Here is a 17,361-nt window from a genome sequence, read left to right as displayed (position 1 = left end):
AAAGGGGGGATATTTGAGAGTGATTCTTTGTCACCACTGCTGTTCTGCCTTGCCCTTAACCCATTAAGCTGAACAAAATCCAAGCTAGAAAACAATTTGCTTTTCCTGTCCTAACTTACAGTTTTGGAGTGATTTACTGGCCCCAAAATGTGTTGGATAGATTAGATAGGAGAACAAGAAGGATGCTACATGCTCACCAAATGATTTATAAAAATCATTGCATACCAAGATTATATATCTCACATTCTCAAGGAGAGATGGGCCTTCTTGAAATTGATTACATGTACAAATCTGCAATCCTGGGACTCCACACATATCTGCTGACATCTCAAGACATAAATGTAGTGAAAGTTTTGAAACATGAGGAGAATAAATCTAAGATGGCATCCCTGCTTAGGCTAGCAGAAGTATATCGATGTCAAGCAGGAATAGAACTCAAACCACAATTGGATAAAAACCATGCAGCAACTGAATATGCCAAAAAAACAAAAGAAAGAATATAAGGTGAAGGACCAGACAAGATGGCAAGAAATGTGGAAAATGCATAAATATAGTTGCAAGTATAGAAAACTTCTGGAAGAACCTCATGTTGATCAAGAACAAACACATGAATGGTTAAGCAGAGGAGAATTCAAACCTAAAGGTGAAAGGTTAATATTGTCGGCACAAGATAGTGCGCTATGCACACATTGGTTTACAAACTCCATTGAACATATGGGAGAAACAGACAAATGTAGATTTTGTAAAACAGAATTGGAAACAGTTGCACACCTCGTTGCTGGTTGCGACATACTAATGACAGAAGGACTGTATACTGAAAGACATAATAATGTGGCAAGACTGTTGCACTGTGGATTGTGCAAACATTATAGTACTGAAGTGGCTGAAAAACACTGGAAACCTGAGCCACGAGACATCATAGAAAATGATAAAGTCTATATCACATGGGATCATCCATTACCAACAGTTCAAAAGATAGGTACTAGAAAACCAGATATAGTTATCCAAGAAAAGAAGACAAAAGTAGCATTGATCATTGAAATTGACACTCAGTGACTACAGTGTCCTGCGTACAGAGAGACACAAAGTCACAAAATATCAGGATTTACAAACAGAAATGACAACAATGTGGAAGAAAGATACCCAGATAGTTCCAATAGTAGTAGGAGCAACAGGTCTTATAAAAAAGAGTCTACAATCATATTTAGATATGCTACCAATACATGTAACTCCATTGAATTGTAGGGGGAGTCAGTACTGGGCACATTATGAGTTCTGCGAAGAGCACTTTTGGCTGACATCAAAGAGTAAAACAATACTAATCTCATGAACTTTAATCATACTTTGACTTAGGAATGGGGTCCATTCCCATCATGGTATTTGAAACCCAAAAGATTTGGAGAAATTAAAAAAAAGATAAAGTGGTTCTGTTACTAAGTCATTATAAAGAATCTCTAATGGAATGCAAGGGTCCAAATTGAGAGATAATAAGTCAGCAACCAAAGGAGAGTAGTATTGCTGAAATTGAATTCCTCCTCAAGTCTTTGTGAGTACCTTCACAATGTGGACCCTGTTTTTCACATAATCCCACCAAGACAACACTGATATACAGACTGTATTTATATAGCATATATCATGGACAGAAGTAGGTCAAAAATTAAAAAAGATAGCAGGGTGCACAAGAACCAGGATAAAAAAGTGCCCAATCCTAGTAGGTGCACTGGTACCAGGACTGGAAAAAAATGACAGTGTAGAATCCTCAAAATATGGAAACATTCCAACAATGGGGCCCAGACAGGCACAGGGGGAGGATGCCCCCCCCTGTTGCAGAAGGAAGTAGCAGTCCACAAAAATTTTAAAAAAATGATAGCGCCATAAAGATGATTGAGTTGACTATTGAGGATAAGAAAGAAATGATGTATTGTCACTATTATGCAAAAAACCCAGAATTTCCAGAAACAAGATATACAAAAAGATTGAGAGAGAAATTAGAGGAAAGAAAAATACTTCCACAAGAAAAATAGTTAGAAGCTTCAAATACAAAATTGTGTTCATTAATACAACAAATTTGTGAAAAACAGTATATAGACCAAGGAACTTTGATCTGTTTGGGAAAAAAAGCATCTGAGGAAGTACAAAGATATAAGCAACAAAACGTAGAGAGTTTTGAAAAATATAAAAAAAGAAATATGAACATGGGAAAGACAGAGATTTGATATGGTGCAATATCCATGCAAAGGTGAAAGGCAAATTAATCAACATAAAGAAGGCAGCCCCAAAGATATTCAAAGAGAAATACAGGCAAAGGCATTCCGATATGCAACATTTCACAATAAAAAAAATATCACAAACAGGGAATATAGAAAAGAAGATTAGTACAGTAGACGTTAAAAAAATAGAAGTTGAAGTTATAAAGTGCCTGTGAAGTGAAGGATTTGATGTAGAAGTTCTAACAGGTTACATCACAGCATGATGGAACAAGTCCCCTAAGTAAGGAGAAACAGGAAGATCAGGAGACATCTGAAGAAGAAATATGGGCATGGAAAAGAAAAAGAGATTTAATATGGTGCAATATCAGTGCAAAGCAGAAAGCTAATCAAATCAATACAAATAGTGCAGCACCAGAGATATTTGAAGAGAAATACAGGCAAAGGAATCCAGACTCAGAAAACTTTACAATACAAAAAATAAGAAGATAAAGTAGAAAAGGAGATTAGTAATGGAGAAGTTAAAGAAATAGAAACTGAGGTTATGGAGTACTGCAAAGTGAAGGATTTGGTGTAGAAAATCTAATTCAGAAAGCACCACAACAGGATAGAGCAATGGACATCCAAATTAAGGGGAAACCAATGGAATGGGAAGCAGATGGTCAGTTGCCATAGGATAATATTTTGGAGCCTTCCACAGGAAATCAGTATAAACATTCATTTGAATCTGGACAGCAAGAGAAGGAACAGGAAACTGTGGAAACTGATGCAGTCAAATTTGAGGAGTGATAGGCCAGTGAGTTCCCATATGACTGAGCAACAGATGGCACAGGATGAAATTGAAGAGAATGTGCCACAGGAAGATGCTATAGAGCTTTCTATAGAATGCCCGCAGAAAGTGGAAAACAAAAAATGCATCCTCAATTTAGAAGAAAGTTTGCTAAGAGAAGAATTGCTTGATTTAATAGAGATAGATAGACATATTATGATCAATGAAAGAAATAGACTGCAGAAGGTCAATAAAACCCAAAAAGTCAGAAGTTTGATAAAACAAATGAACACAGTAATTAGGACTGTCCATAGATACCCATGCAATATAATAGAAGTAAACAGGATATATTACTGTGGAGCTAAATTAATAACTGATAAAGTTCTACCACAAGAACACAGAGTAGTGAGGGAAAGTAAGGGGAGAAACTGAATACCATCATGGAAGTATCTAACAGAGAAAAGTATAAAGCAATTAAGACAAGAAGTGTCACTCTTAGAAGAATATAGAAGAGGGAACAGATCAACAAAAATACTTAGAAATGCACAGTATTAGAACAGATCAGGATCTATCATGCACTATCACAAATAACAAACTAAAATTCTCAGCACAGGCGGAAAAACTTATACAGATAAATATAAAGGAAACATACAAAATAAGAAATGTATTGATGACCCAAAAAAGTTTTATAGAGAACTGAGAAACAAGGTAAAGGAAATGAAAGACCACCAAAAAAAGAAGAAATATGTAGATGTTGGAGAAGTATTTATAAAGATCCTGTGGAACATAACAAAGATGCTAAATAAATAGAAGAAGTAAAAGAAAGAATAAGAAGTTTGAAAGTACAGGATATGAAATGGGATGAAGTCACAGCCAGAGAGATTGAAACAAAGTTAAGAAAAGCCTCTAATCGGAATACCACAGGCCCGGATGCATTACCTAACTTCTGGTTAATAGTATTAACATCTTTGCACGAAGATTTAGCCATGAGTAAGAACTATTTATATGCGCACCCCAAACAGACAGCAACCTGGCTAACAACAGAAAAAACAATGCTCCTACTTAAGAGTGAACCTGCAAGCTACCCTAAAAATTATAGGCCAGTAACTTGCCTTCTGACGACATATAAATTGTATACTGGACTTGATGCAGATAAAGTTTATAGTCATTTAGAAGAAAACTCAATTATTTCATAGAAAAATAGTTCTATATTAACTATTCAGATATATATAAACATGAAGGGTACTTATTTATTTATATTTACATTATTGCTTCTGTGATATGTATTATATGCATTTTTTATAGCTGGCCAGTCATATGTACATGTGTATACAATACATGAATTATTTTATTTGAACTATATATATATGCTTATATTGTGAAGCAATTAGTTTTTATGTTATTATTGATTTTTGATTTTTGATAGTGTGCTATATTAATAGCATGCTATCTACAAATAGGAAATTTTCATTTTTATATAATGAAAGAGTATGCTGTTTTTTGCTTCTGTTGCGATTGAATCAAGCATTGGCTATCAGTCTTTATGATGAGAGTTTTAGGTTGCTATGTACCACTGCTATAATTGTTTTCAGATGAGATAGATTGTCCTTAATTAAATGATTAAGTGAATTTGATGATGGTATTTAAATGCTGAGTTTTGAATGATAAAGTGAAATCTGAGGAAGCGTGCTATGATAGCACGTGAAAGCGCTTATTTTAAATAAAGTCTGGATTTTATACTATTTCGTGGTGGCCGTGTCCAGTTTTATCATATTGCTTTTGCTTTTTGTTTGGGACCACGACCTTTGGATGGTAGCTGTACTTCGTTGTCTTCTAAAACTCAATTATGGCAATAGAACAAAGGGACAATAAAAGAAAGTCATATGGCACAAATGATCATTTGTTGTTAAATAAAGCCATAGTGGAGAACTGTAAAAAGGGGAAGTATTTTAAGTATGGCATGGACTGACTATAAAAAAGCATTTGATAGTATCCCACATTCATGGATAAAAGAGTGCTTAAAAACATATAAGATACACACTACACTGATCAACTACATTACAGTGACCATGAAATAGTGCCAGACCACTTTGCAATTAAGCCATGATAAAAGACAAATTATTATTCCAGGGATAAAAATTCAAAGGGGGATACTCCAGGGTGACTCTGTCACTGCTAGTATTTTGTCTTGCCCTTAACCTTAGGCCATGGCTATAATTTGGCTAGTAGAAAACAACAAAGTGTGAAGACTTCTCATCTTCTCTTTGTCAATGATTTAAAACTGTATAGCTCATCAGATGGAGAACTGAAAGCACAACTGCAAGTTGTCAAAACTTTTTCAGATGATATAAGAATGTAATTTGGTCTTGATAAATGTGCAAAATCAACCTTTAAAGCAGGAAAACTACAGCACCAAGAACACATCAGTTTGGGACAAGAATGTGATATAAAATAAATTGAGCAAGAGGGAGTTTATAAATATTTTAGAATTGATGAAGGATCAACAATAAAACATGAACAAACGTGAATAAAACTTAGTAAGGAATATTTTAGAAGACTTAAATTAATCCTGAAAACAGCATTCACATCTAAGACTAAAATTCACGGTATTAACAAATTTGGTCTTCCTGTCCTAACTTATAGTTTTGGTGTGATTGACTGGCTCCAAAACATGTTGGATAGATTAGACAAGGATGCTTCCTGCTCACCAAATGATTTATAAAAATCAATGCATACCAAGATTATATATTTCCTGTTCCGAAGGAGGTATGGGCCTCCTTGAAATTGATTACATGTATAGATCTGCAATCATAGGACTGCACACATATCTGCTGACCTCACAAGACCCAAATGTAATGAAAGTTTGAAACATGAGAAGAATAAATCTAAGATGACTTCCCTGCTTAGTCTAGCAGAAACATATAGGCATCAAGCAGGAATGGAAATCAAACAAGAAGTAGATAAAAATCAGGCAGCAACTGAATGTGCCAAAAAAAAAAAGAAAGAATATAAGGTGAAGGATCAGATGAGAAGGCAAGAAATGTGGAAAATGCATAAATATAGTTGCAAGTATAGAAAACTTCTGGAAGCACCTCATGTTGATCAGGATCAAACCCAGGAATGGTTAAGGGGAGGCAAATACAAACCAAAAGATGAAAGGTTAAAATTGGCGGCCCAAGAAAGTGGGCTATGTACACCTTGGTTTACAAAGTCCATTCAACATGTGGGAGTAACAGACAAATGTAAGTTTTGTAAAACAGAATTGGAAACAGACACACTCCTTGTTGCTGATTGTGACATACTAATGGCAGAAAGACTGTATACTGAAAGGCATAATAATGTGGCAAGACTGTTGCACTGGGAATTGTGCAAACATGGTATTGAAGTGGCTGAAAAACACTTGAAACATGAGCCACAAAGCATCATAGAAAATGATGAAGTTTACATCACATGGGATCATCCATTTCTAATAGATCAAAAGATGGATGAGAGAACATCAGATATAGTCATCCATGAAAAGAAGACAAAAGTGGTATTGCTCATTGAAATTGCTGCACCCAGTGACTACAGTCTCTTATGTACAGAGAGACACAAAGTCATAAAATATCAAGATATGCAGGCAGAAATGAGAGCAATGTGCAGGAAACAGACACAGACAGTTCCAGTAGTAGTAGTAGGAGCAATGGGTCTTATAAAAAAGAATCTACAATCATATTTAGATATGTTACTAATACATGTAACCCCGCATGAGTTGCAGAAGGAGTCAATACTGAGCACATTGTAGGTGCTATGAAGAGTACCTTTGGCTGACATCAAAGATTGAAACAATCCTAAGTTCATGAACTTTAATCATACTTTGACTTAGGAATGGGGTGCATTCCCATCATGGTATTAGAAACCCAAAAGATTTGGAGAAATTAAAAAAGGGAGAAAGTGGCCCCATCCCCTTATTTCTCCATGACGTCACTGGAGTGAAAGTAGGTGTCAGGGATGAGGATCAGATAAATTTTGACAAACATTCACTGAAGGACTGATGCCATTCAGGAATCCATTAATCCATCACTGGTACAGATAGGCTGTTGTTTGTGGTTCATTTGCCTGCTCTGCTATCCAGACATGGTCTTCACCAACAGCTAGTAATTAGTCACGGCATTTGTACCAGCACTAGTAGCTGCACAAACATCCTGCAGCATTAGTGCTGAGATGAGTTGAACCTGCTGCTAGTCCAAAGGTTTGGTCTGTGTAAGTACTAACACTTGAAGTTGGCCTCTGCTTCTCAGTATGCACATTTGAAGGCCTAGGTGGCAAAAGTACTGGTGTTACTACATCAGAAATTACTCACTATGATGCTTCCAGAAAAATGCATCTCTCTCAGAAGATTCCCTTCTTCAGTGTTGAATCAACAAGTTTCATGGTGAATGCACTTGTTCTTTTGTCCTGTTGCTTTAGGAGGTTTTAACTTTCCTATATTACATGTTGAACATTTGGGCCCCAGTTGTTATAAGAAATGACAGACATATGCCTAGATGCAGAAAGCATTACACAGAATGCAAACATAATAACAGTAACCGTAAAAATGATAGTAATAATAATATGATTACTTCTGTACATTGTCAGATGACAAAGAGGAATATATACCTCTATACCAAGGATGACAATGATTCAGCATCTCTAGACAGCAAGTTTGAGGATTAGTAAAGGGTCATGATTGTGTTGTTAGGGTCAGGAATAGCAGAGCAGACAACAAAATACCATATTTTTGTTACAAGAATACTTTATAAAACAAAGCACCGTTGTATTCATTTGGGGGACTTTCCATTCAACAGTCAGACAACTGGGTGTTCCTAACAATGTTAGTGTAAAGAAGTCTGTGTTTGGTTGGAAAACAAAAGCACAAGAGGAACCTATTTGTTTACTTAGTTTATGTACACGTGAAATGGACTGCAAAAGTCTTTTTACTCACAACTTAGTTATAATAAGAATGTAAAAACAACTTGATGCATCTTATACTCAACTTATAATTTTAAACTACATATATCTAATAATTTTCTCACATTAAAGACATGAAGTCATAACAACTACAGATTTACTCCAGCAAGCAGATTAATGTAGATTAGCACGGTTTCAGACCACACCATAGCACCACATCAGCCCTCTTATCGTTCACCAGTGTCATCAATCTTAATCGCAAAAACATGCTATCATCTGATCTCTTTCTGGACCTCTCTAAGGCTTTTGATATGGTCAGTCATCATCTTCTGCTTAGTACCTTGAAAGCTGTCTTCCTGGATCATCACTCTCTACAATGGTTTCAGTCCTATCCATGGGGTAGACAACAGGCTGTCTTATGGCAGGACAAACTGTCATCACATCTCCTAGTCACCTTAGGAGTCCCTCAGGGCTCCATTCTTGGTCCCCTCCTCCTCTCAATCTTCATAAATGACCTTCATACTACTAACCCAAAGGCACAATGTATCCAATATGCCAACGATTCCACATTGATTTGCTCTTCCACCTCACCAGCCAATCTGATATCCCTAACCCAGAATACTTTTAACAGTATAGAAAACTGGCTAACTAATCAACAGCTTCTCTTGAATCCCAACAAAACCAAGCTGCTGCTTTTCTCTCCCACCTCTAGATCCACTCTTCCATCATTTACCATTAAGGCTAACAATGGTACAATCATCTCTCCTGATAACCAAACTAAGCTCCTTGGAGTAATTATAGATACTAACCTCAAATTTGATGCACACATAGACCATACAATTAAGTCCGTCAACAAAAAAATAGGATCCCTCTATAAGGTCAAACCTTTTCTAACCCCTTATGCTAGGTGTGCTATTGCCCAAACCCATCTCCTCTCCACTCTCCTATATGCCTCACCAGTATTTTCAAACCTCTCTAAAGCTAACCTCGGCAAACTATCTTCCTGTTACTATCATATAGCTAGATTCTCTGCAGGTATGGCATACAGAACGCACCACTGCAAAAACCTAAATGAACTTGACTGGCGGGAATTTCCTTCCATACTTAAGCTTAGCCAGCTTACAGTGGCTCACAAAATACTTAACCATCCGGACAAAACCCCAAACCTTAAGTGTATTATTACCCCACATAACGCTATCAGGCCACTTCGTTCATCCAACAAACTAACAGTCCAAACCCTAAAATCCAGTAATACAGCAGGTGATTCCCTGTAAGTTAACTCAGTGGGTAAAACTTGGAACCTTCCTCCTGCAAACCTTACCCAAGCACTATATTTTCCCCTATTTAAAAAAGGCTTCAAAAATACTTAAGGGCTAACTGGTTCTGTCCATGCCTAAACCCTGACTAACTCAATTTAACATGTATGGTCTTTTCTTAGCTAGTAGACTATCAGCAAGCAGATACTCCACCCATCTGATGTGTTATACCTTAATGTACAGTTATGCCTACTGAGTTTAACATTTCTCTATACTGTCGTTGGACTAATGTGCTCTAAATGTGTGCACTGATCCTATTTCTTCTTTCACTCTATTAACATTTTGCATATGTATAAGTGCTCCTACTGTGGTGAACTATCTGACATATTGTATCTATCTCCTTTTCTCTCTTGGAATATTATTGTACTATTACTACTATTATTATTGTGGAGCTTTTCTCCCTGGGCCTCCTCTGAAAATGGGCATGTATCCAGTTGGACTATCCCAGTCAACAAATGTAAAATAAAAATAAAATAAATAAATAAATGTAGAAAAATCTTTATTATAACACTTTGAGCTGGTTAAAAGAGTTGGTAATAGTGAGCATTTCCATTACCAAGCTGAGAAAGGAATTTGAGGCATGCCTCTCAACTGTCTCTGATTTTGCTTCATATATTTGACTGTCCCTTGTAAAATTTTTGATTTTTTTTTCTTTGGAAAATCACTGAAGATTACAGTCCATCAATAATGCCAGGAATTAGAACTCCATGCTTCTTATTACTGAGAACATGCATGTCAATGCACAATTTATTGTTCTGTTAACTTTAAGTGATTTAGACAAGATTGAAAAAAATTTTACTGATTTTGGGCCTTTGTTCCCTCTTTATTTTTGGCTATGCCCAGAATTCCTAAACAAAGATGATGAATGGTATGGTGTGGAAAATATGTGGAAATGCAAGTGAATTTTGAAAAGCAACAGTTGACCTGAGTAATTTTATATTAGTATGAGAGGGTCTAGATGTAGAGTCTTACAATTTGTAGATCAAAAGTGTCAGCAAGAAGCTTTGCTCTAAAGATTACAGAATGTTTGTTTTGCATTGGTTTATCAATACATCAGTTATGAATCTGCAGATTTTATTTAAGACAATCTGTAGTCTCTGTAAATTTAGTTCAGCAATTAAAGTAATGGCTGGTAACACAAAGTAGTGTGAGAAGTAATACATCTGTTTTAAGAGTTGTCTGCATTCTTTAGTTAACAAATTTGAATCACTGTAATAAATGCATTGTAGGATAAATGTTTTCTTTGCAGTGTTATGAATATGACTAGAAACATTCAAGATAAAGCAAATAAGCTCAAGTGCTTGTTAGTATGCACAGGTTCAGTATAATGGCAATTCATTGCTGTAATGCATTATTTACTACCAGTCAGGCTTAGTCATTTCTGTGAATCAGAGTTGGTCTTCTCATTACTTATCTGAAGACTCATGTGAATTAAACAACAACAACAACATTATGGCAATTACTGCTGTGCTGATTTCAAAGGGAGAATGACCATCTTTTTAACATAAAATAATATCGGGAAAAAAATCAAAGAATTAAAAATTCCCAGCTCCAGTCTTCAGCAAGGATGTATGAACCAAAGACTAAACCAAAAACAAAACCAAGCATATTCAGAGAAAAATGTAAATGAATCACTAAGAGGTCACTTTTTTGTAATAACTCGGAACTTCTTCAGATTAATGAACTATGCATTACTACTCATTAAATATGTATACAATATCACATTACAAATCTTACCTGATCAGAATATGGAGAAAATAAACAATATTCATGGCCAAGTATGCAAAACATTCCATAAATATATCATATTTTGTATACAAATCTTTAATAAAATCAGTGTTGGACTTCCAAGATGGCTGCACACTGATCAACAGCTTATTTCAGCTCTCCCAGTGTGAAACAGAAACTGAGAAACAGCACCCAATGATGTCACCAGTGTGAGTAAAATTCATTTACTGGTTAGCTGTACACTGCTTGGATGGCTGCAAAGCAGAAACTAAGACAGCAGTTCAAGCCCACACTTTGGTGCTAGACATGACTTCTAGTAATCTAGAGGATAAATAAATCAAATGTTCTCAGAGCTGATTAAAATAAATGAAACACTGAAGTAGTATATCAACTCAGATAACAAAAGACTGGAAAATGGAAGAAGTTTTAAACAGATATTCAGATGAGCTGATAAAACTGCAAAAATCAGAAGTTGAAATGAACAAAAGGTTAGCTGCGTAAAAGACTGCTCAAGAAGAGATGGTTCAAAAATGGTAGAATTAGAGGACAGAGCACATAGGAAAAATATGAGATTTTCTACTGCACCAGAGAAACTAAAAGGAACAGATTATATTAATTTTATGCTGGCACAATAAATAAATTAACTGTAATTCCACAGCACGAACTGTTGTGTATGTTCAAAATCTGGCCATGAGAAAGCAACAAAGATCTTTATTAGTAAAGATGCAAACGTATCAGTTGAAACAGTTGATCCTGACAAAACAGTAACAAAAGGGCAAAGCATTTAAAATTGGAGTGAGTAGAGTGGTTGTAGAAAATGATTATTCATTTTACACCAGGCAGAAGAGGAACACATTTATTCCAGTAATCAGGGAATATCAAGAGACAGCTGTGAGATTCAAGCTGTTGTATCCAGCAGTCATCACAATATTGTTCCAGGAACATCAAAAGCAATTTTTGATGCAGAACAGGCTAAGGATGAAATGCAATATTTGGGGTGATTTTTTTTTTTTTTTTTTGCTTGAGGGTTTTTATTAAAACAAAAAGTCTTGTAAAATGTGACATAGCTGATGATAACAAAAAAAACTGTATAAAGGATTAACCTGCCAAAAATTAATGGGTGCATGTATCACAAAAGCTAGAAACAAATGTTCAAAAAGCTGCCATATATAGTAGGTGGGAATAATGACTTCTTACCATAATAGTGATACTTTCCATATTGTCTTGGAATGTGAATGGACTCTTAGATATATACAAAAAGAAAAATAATACTTATATTAAAAAATGTAGAGTGCAAATAGAAATGCTACAGGAGACACATTTGGAAAGAACTGAGCATCTGAACTTAATAAAGAAAGCATTTCAGGATGGGTATTCTGGAGAATATCAGGGACAAAGGAAAATATGTGTGCTTATATTAATTGCTAGAGGAGCTCCAGTAGTGGCAGAAGAGGGAAAAAAGAGGGAAAAAAAAGAAAATAGTCTAAGGGACTACAGGTGAGAGATGAGGATTACACTGGCATGTATTTGCATTCAACCTAAAACTGCTACTTTGCAGCTTAAAAACCTGGGAAAACAATCAGCTTTCATCAATGAATATTAGTTATAGGTGGGGATTAGACTTTGATTTGCAAAAATCAAAGAATAAAAATACTCTGTGTTTAATTAAATGTTTTAATTATTTTCTGGCATAAATTAACATTTTCTGAAGACAGTGTAAGGGAATTAAAGAGAGCAGGATAAATATTAAGAGGCTAAGGGCAAAGACTGACTTGCAGAACACCAGACACTAGAGGAAATAATTTAATCCTACAACTATTGATGATTACCTGTGAGGCTCTATCCTGTAAATAACATGAAAACTACTTCAATTATTTATTTTTAAACAATTAACTACTTTAATGTTATGCATATAAAGGAAAACAAAATGCTAAGGCTTTTCCCAATCCAAGAATGAATTTTCTTCCCTGTAAATAACTGGAAAATTACTTCAGTGCTATATTGTTTAAACAATTAACTGCTTTAATGATATGTATATAAAGGAAAACAAAAATGTTAAGGCTTTTCCTTATCCAAGAATGATTTTTCTTCGATACAAAAATAACTCTGCAGTAATATTTATAAATAAAGCATGTCTTGGCAGCTTCTTCTTTTATGTGAATTTCTATGCTATTCAACCTCCTCAATACAGACCATAATAGGCTTGCATGAACTCTGTTTCCTTCTTCAGGTATTCATCTCAATGGCTACTACATCTTGTTACATCTTGTTACAAATTACGTTCACACATTGGCCAAGGAATCTTCAGGACAGAGTATTTATTAATTTGCTATTTTCCAGTCTCACTTAGGGCCTTTAAACTGAGACAAATGTATGTGGGGGGTTGCAGGGGAGCTTGCTCCCCCTTCATAAAATATTGGTCTGTTTTTTGTTATGGTCTGTATGTATATATATATATATATATATATATATATATATATATATATATATATATATATATATATATATAGATGCATGTATGTATTTTTTACATTTTTGAAGTATCTATGGTTCAATGATTTATGAGGTCATTTAGATGCAGGTTTGCTAAAGTTGTTTTTGTTTACTTAGTATTCACTTTATAATTTCAAAATACTGAAATGTTGAATTTCAATATATCGAGACTATAAAGTCGAACCCACAAAACACCGAATGCCCAAAACCGCGAAACTTAAAACCATGAAACTTAAAATCCCAAACCTAAACACACCATACACCACACTACACATACACTAAACTACCCACACAAAAAAAAAGAAACACACATAAACATAACAACACACATACACATAACTACACTACAAATAAGCAGGGGGGGCAAGCCCCCCTGCACCTCCCACACACCCCTACTTATATATTCTAACTCCAAGATGATCGCACCAAACAGTAAAAGACAGCAAACTCACAACCAGACATTCTACAGTCTCTGACACACACACACACACACACATCACATATATACAAACACCACCACAGTCAACAGTTAACCATTCACACTTTTACCTCCCTACCCTAACTCACACGTACAACTTCCAAACACACTCTCATACATTCAAACACTTACCCAAAACCCTTACAAACTAGTCACTTACCTTAAATTCCACCTAAATCCACACATAAAACAGCACACCATCCACACATACATTCCACTTCACGTACAGTTAAAGCATAACCTCGAATTCGACATATCCAGATTCGCAGTTATGCACTTTTGCTATTCTGCAGATTCGACTTTATGGTCTCAATATACTGAAATTTGACATTTTAGTATTTTGAGATTATAATGTGAATCCATATATATATATATATATATATATATATATATATATATATATATGTATCTAGATAGATAAAGATATATATGTATATATATATATATATATATATATATATATATATATATATATATATATATATATATAAAACTACCCAACCAACTCATCTATTCTCAACTTACTCTTGCTCATAAGCTCATCTTTAAACCCTTCTTTTGTCCATCCCTTTCCTCTGCCTTTAAAATGTACCTCCCCAACAGAGTACTCAGATCTAATAACCAAAACCTAATTGAATTATATAAACCAACTCGACCCCCAGGAAAAAAATCTCCTATCCTATGGTCTAGCACGTCTCTGGAACTCCCTACCTCCAGCCATTCGTACCACTTTCAACCTCTTTATATTCAAAAAATCTCTTCACTCTCATCTACTAACCCAGTGGGAATGCTCTTGCACCCATCCATCATAATTCTACACTGCCTTACCTCCTTCCTCCTCCTTTCCATGAACTTCCTAGCTTCTGCCTCTCCTAACTTTTGTTTCCTTAGCTAGCTACCTAAGACATAATGGCTTCTGAGTATCCCTATTGAAATGTTTATTTTCTAGTCTGTTTCATCTGTAATGTCACCTGAATATTATACTCTAACTGTATACATTTGTAAATATAGTAATATGGATCTCCCTTTTTCTAGTTTGTATCATCTGTAATGTTCATCACCAGTATGATGCTCTAACCGTATAATTTTGTAAATATTGTAATACATATCTAAAAAATATGTAACCCTGTTTCTGGAGCTTTTCTGCCCAGGACTCCATTGAAAATGGGTTCATCTTGGCCCAATGGACTATCCTGGTAAACCAACTGCAAATAAATAATAAATAAATAAATTTTATATATATATATATATATATATATATATATATATATATATATATATATATATATATATACAGATATACACATATACATATGCACACACAAACACGTTTCATGCTGGTACAAAAAGTACAAAATTTATTTATGCAAACAATCTATGAACAAGCTATGTTATACCTGAGTGCAGCTCAGAAATAAATAACAATAACTTGCACCAGGGAAGGAGTTTCTACAGATAAGACTGTTGTTTCTTTTTACAAAAACTACTAATATAGACACTGGTTTTAGCTGACACTAGAGTTTTTCTATAAAATACATTTAGGCAAAGAATAAAAATCAAGAGGAATCACACAAAATATTCTAGCAGTCAGTTCAGATATTCCCAAAGAATGCAATTATTCACAGTATTCCAGTCCTAAATGAATGACTTCAACTGCCTAAAAAGTAGAACTCCAAAAATGTTTAGCTTGAGGAGACATGCAGTTTATTAGTGGTAGTCCCAGAGACTTCCCATACTCTGGAACAAACTACCTATCTATATCAAACAAAGCTCCTCATTAGCGCTCTTCAAGAAAAATCTTGATGATTGGATGGGAGATAGGAAATTCACCCCGGGGATCACTTCTGTGGCTCTGCTCGACAGTGGCACAGGAAAATAATTTTCTTGGGTGGCGAAAGCCAGGGTACCTTTGGCTAGGCTTATATAGGCCCTAGGGCCAATAGCCTAGCACCTACCTATGAACCTATGAACAGGAGTATGTCTCATTTTAAGTGTTAAATCATATATAGCATGACAGCCCTCACTGGCCCAGTCTGGGAAAGAGCACTAATTATTTGTGCTGAGACATTAGCATTTTATTTGATTGGATGGGGATAAGAGACTGAAATGGGTGGGATGATAGAGAAGCTTTTATTTTGCTTTTGCTACAAAATTCAGTGAGGGATCATTTTCTTTATTACTGGAATTTAGTTTATAAATGTAGATTATTTGATGCTAGGGTCTAAGGTTTGTATCACCATAAAGGAATCTGTGTTGGATGGGCACTGATTTTATTTTTCATTTTCCATTTTATTACTGTTTAGTTGTAACTGTGTGAGAGAGTACTGGTCCAAACAGAGAGCAATTACTGTGGCATCACAACAAAAATAGATTAGTAAGGTGGTATTTATAGTCATCATGCTTATGTGCAGTGGGAATTTGCACAGCTTGCACCTAAACTGAGCATTGGCACAATTCATAGACATCAATTATGCACAGGCACAGCCGATTTAGCCAGTTTGCAAAAATCTTATTGAAAGGAGACTGTAATGGCATGTAAACAAGGAATTCGTGTAATTTTTGTAGTTGATCATCTATAAATTAGCTGTTTCACACTTTTTTGTAAATCATAGTCACTTTTTATGCACTTCAGTGCCATCTATATATGCTTTACAAAGGGCAAAGGGTGAAGCCATGTCCTTTCTGTACTTCCTAACTGGGGAAGATGCTTGCTGTAGCTGCTAGCTTGTCTATATCCCATTGTGAGCTGCTTGTGTTTGTCACACCAAATCTGCAGGCATCCAGTGCAGCTCGCTGGCCAAGAAGGTGCAGATATAGGAAAAGATTGACTTATTTTTATTTTGCTGAACAAAAATTCCTTGACAAATTTAGAGTGGACAGGAATGTAGTAACAATTTTAGTGAATTGTATAACTCAGAGATGAAGACTGGGGGGATGCATGGTCCTCCTATACCTGTTGTCACCATGGTATATATAATCCTCACTGCACTTCTTACAGGGAACTTACAGAGGTAAACTGGATAACCGAGGATCGCTGCCTGGTGAAGTGGCACAAAGTGACACAGTAGACAACAAAGGCTGAGGAAATCAAACCTTGCACTTCAGTAGGAGTTCATTAACAGCTAACACCCTTACTCAACTGCATTAAATACCAGACTGTTGTAGCCCAACACAGAGCATTTCACACCCATTTGCCTGCAAAAAAACAAGTTAAACTACAATGTATTCGTACTGATCCTTGCCAAATAATAAACACACTGTCAACAGTCAATAAGACAAGGAAACCAATGATCATAAACAATGAACTTGCTCTAAGATTCAATAAACTCCATGCAGGCTTCATGCAGAGTCTACACAGAGTTTACATGTTAGTGCAAAGGTGTGCAGCTGGTGGTAATGAGCAATGCATATTAAGTATGAGTGGCATGCCTTAGCTAGGTT

This window comes from Protopterus annectens, chromosome 7.part0, assembly GCF_019279795.1.
Source record: "Protopterus annectens isolate FY-2018-M chromosome 7.part0, PAN1.0, whole genome shotgun sequence".
In the NCBI taxonomy this organism is placed as follows: domain Eukaryota; kingdom Metazoa; phylum Chordata; order Ceratodontiformes; family Protopteridae; genus Protopterus; species Protopterus annectens.
The sequence above is the reverse complement of the archived record's forward strand: the minus strand, read 5'-3'. Positions refer to the sequence as shown.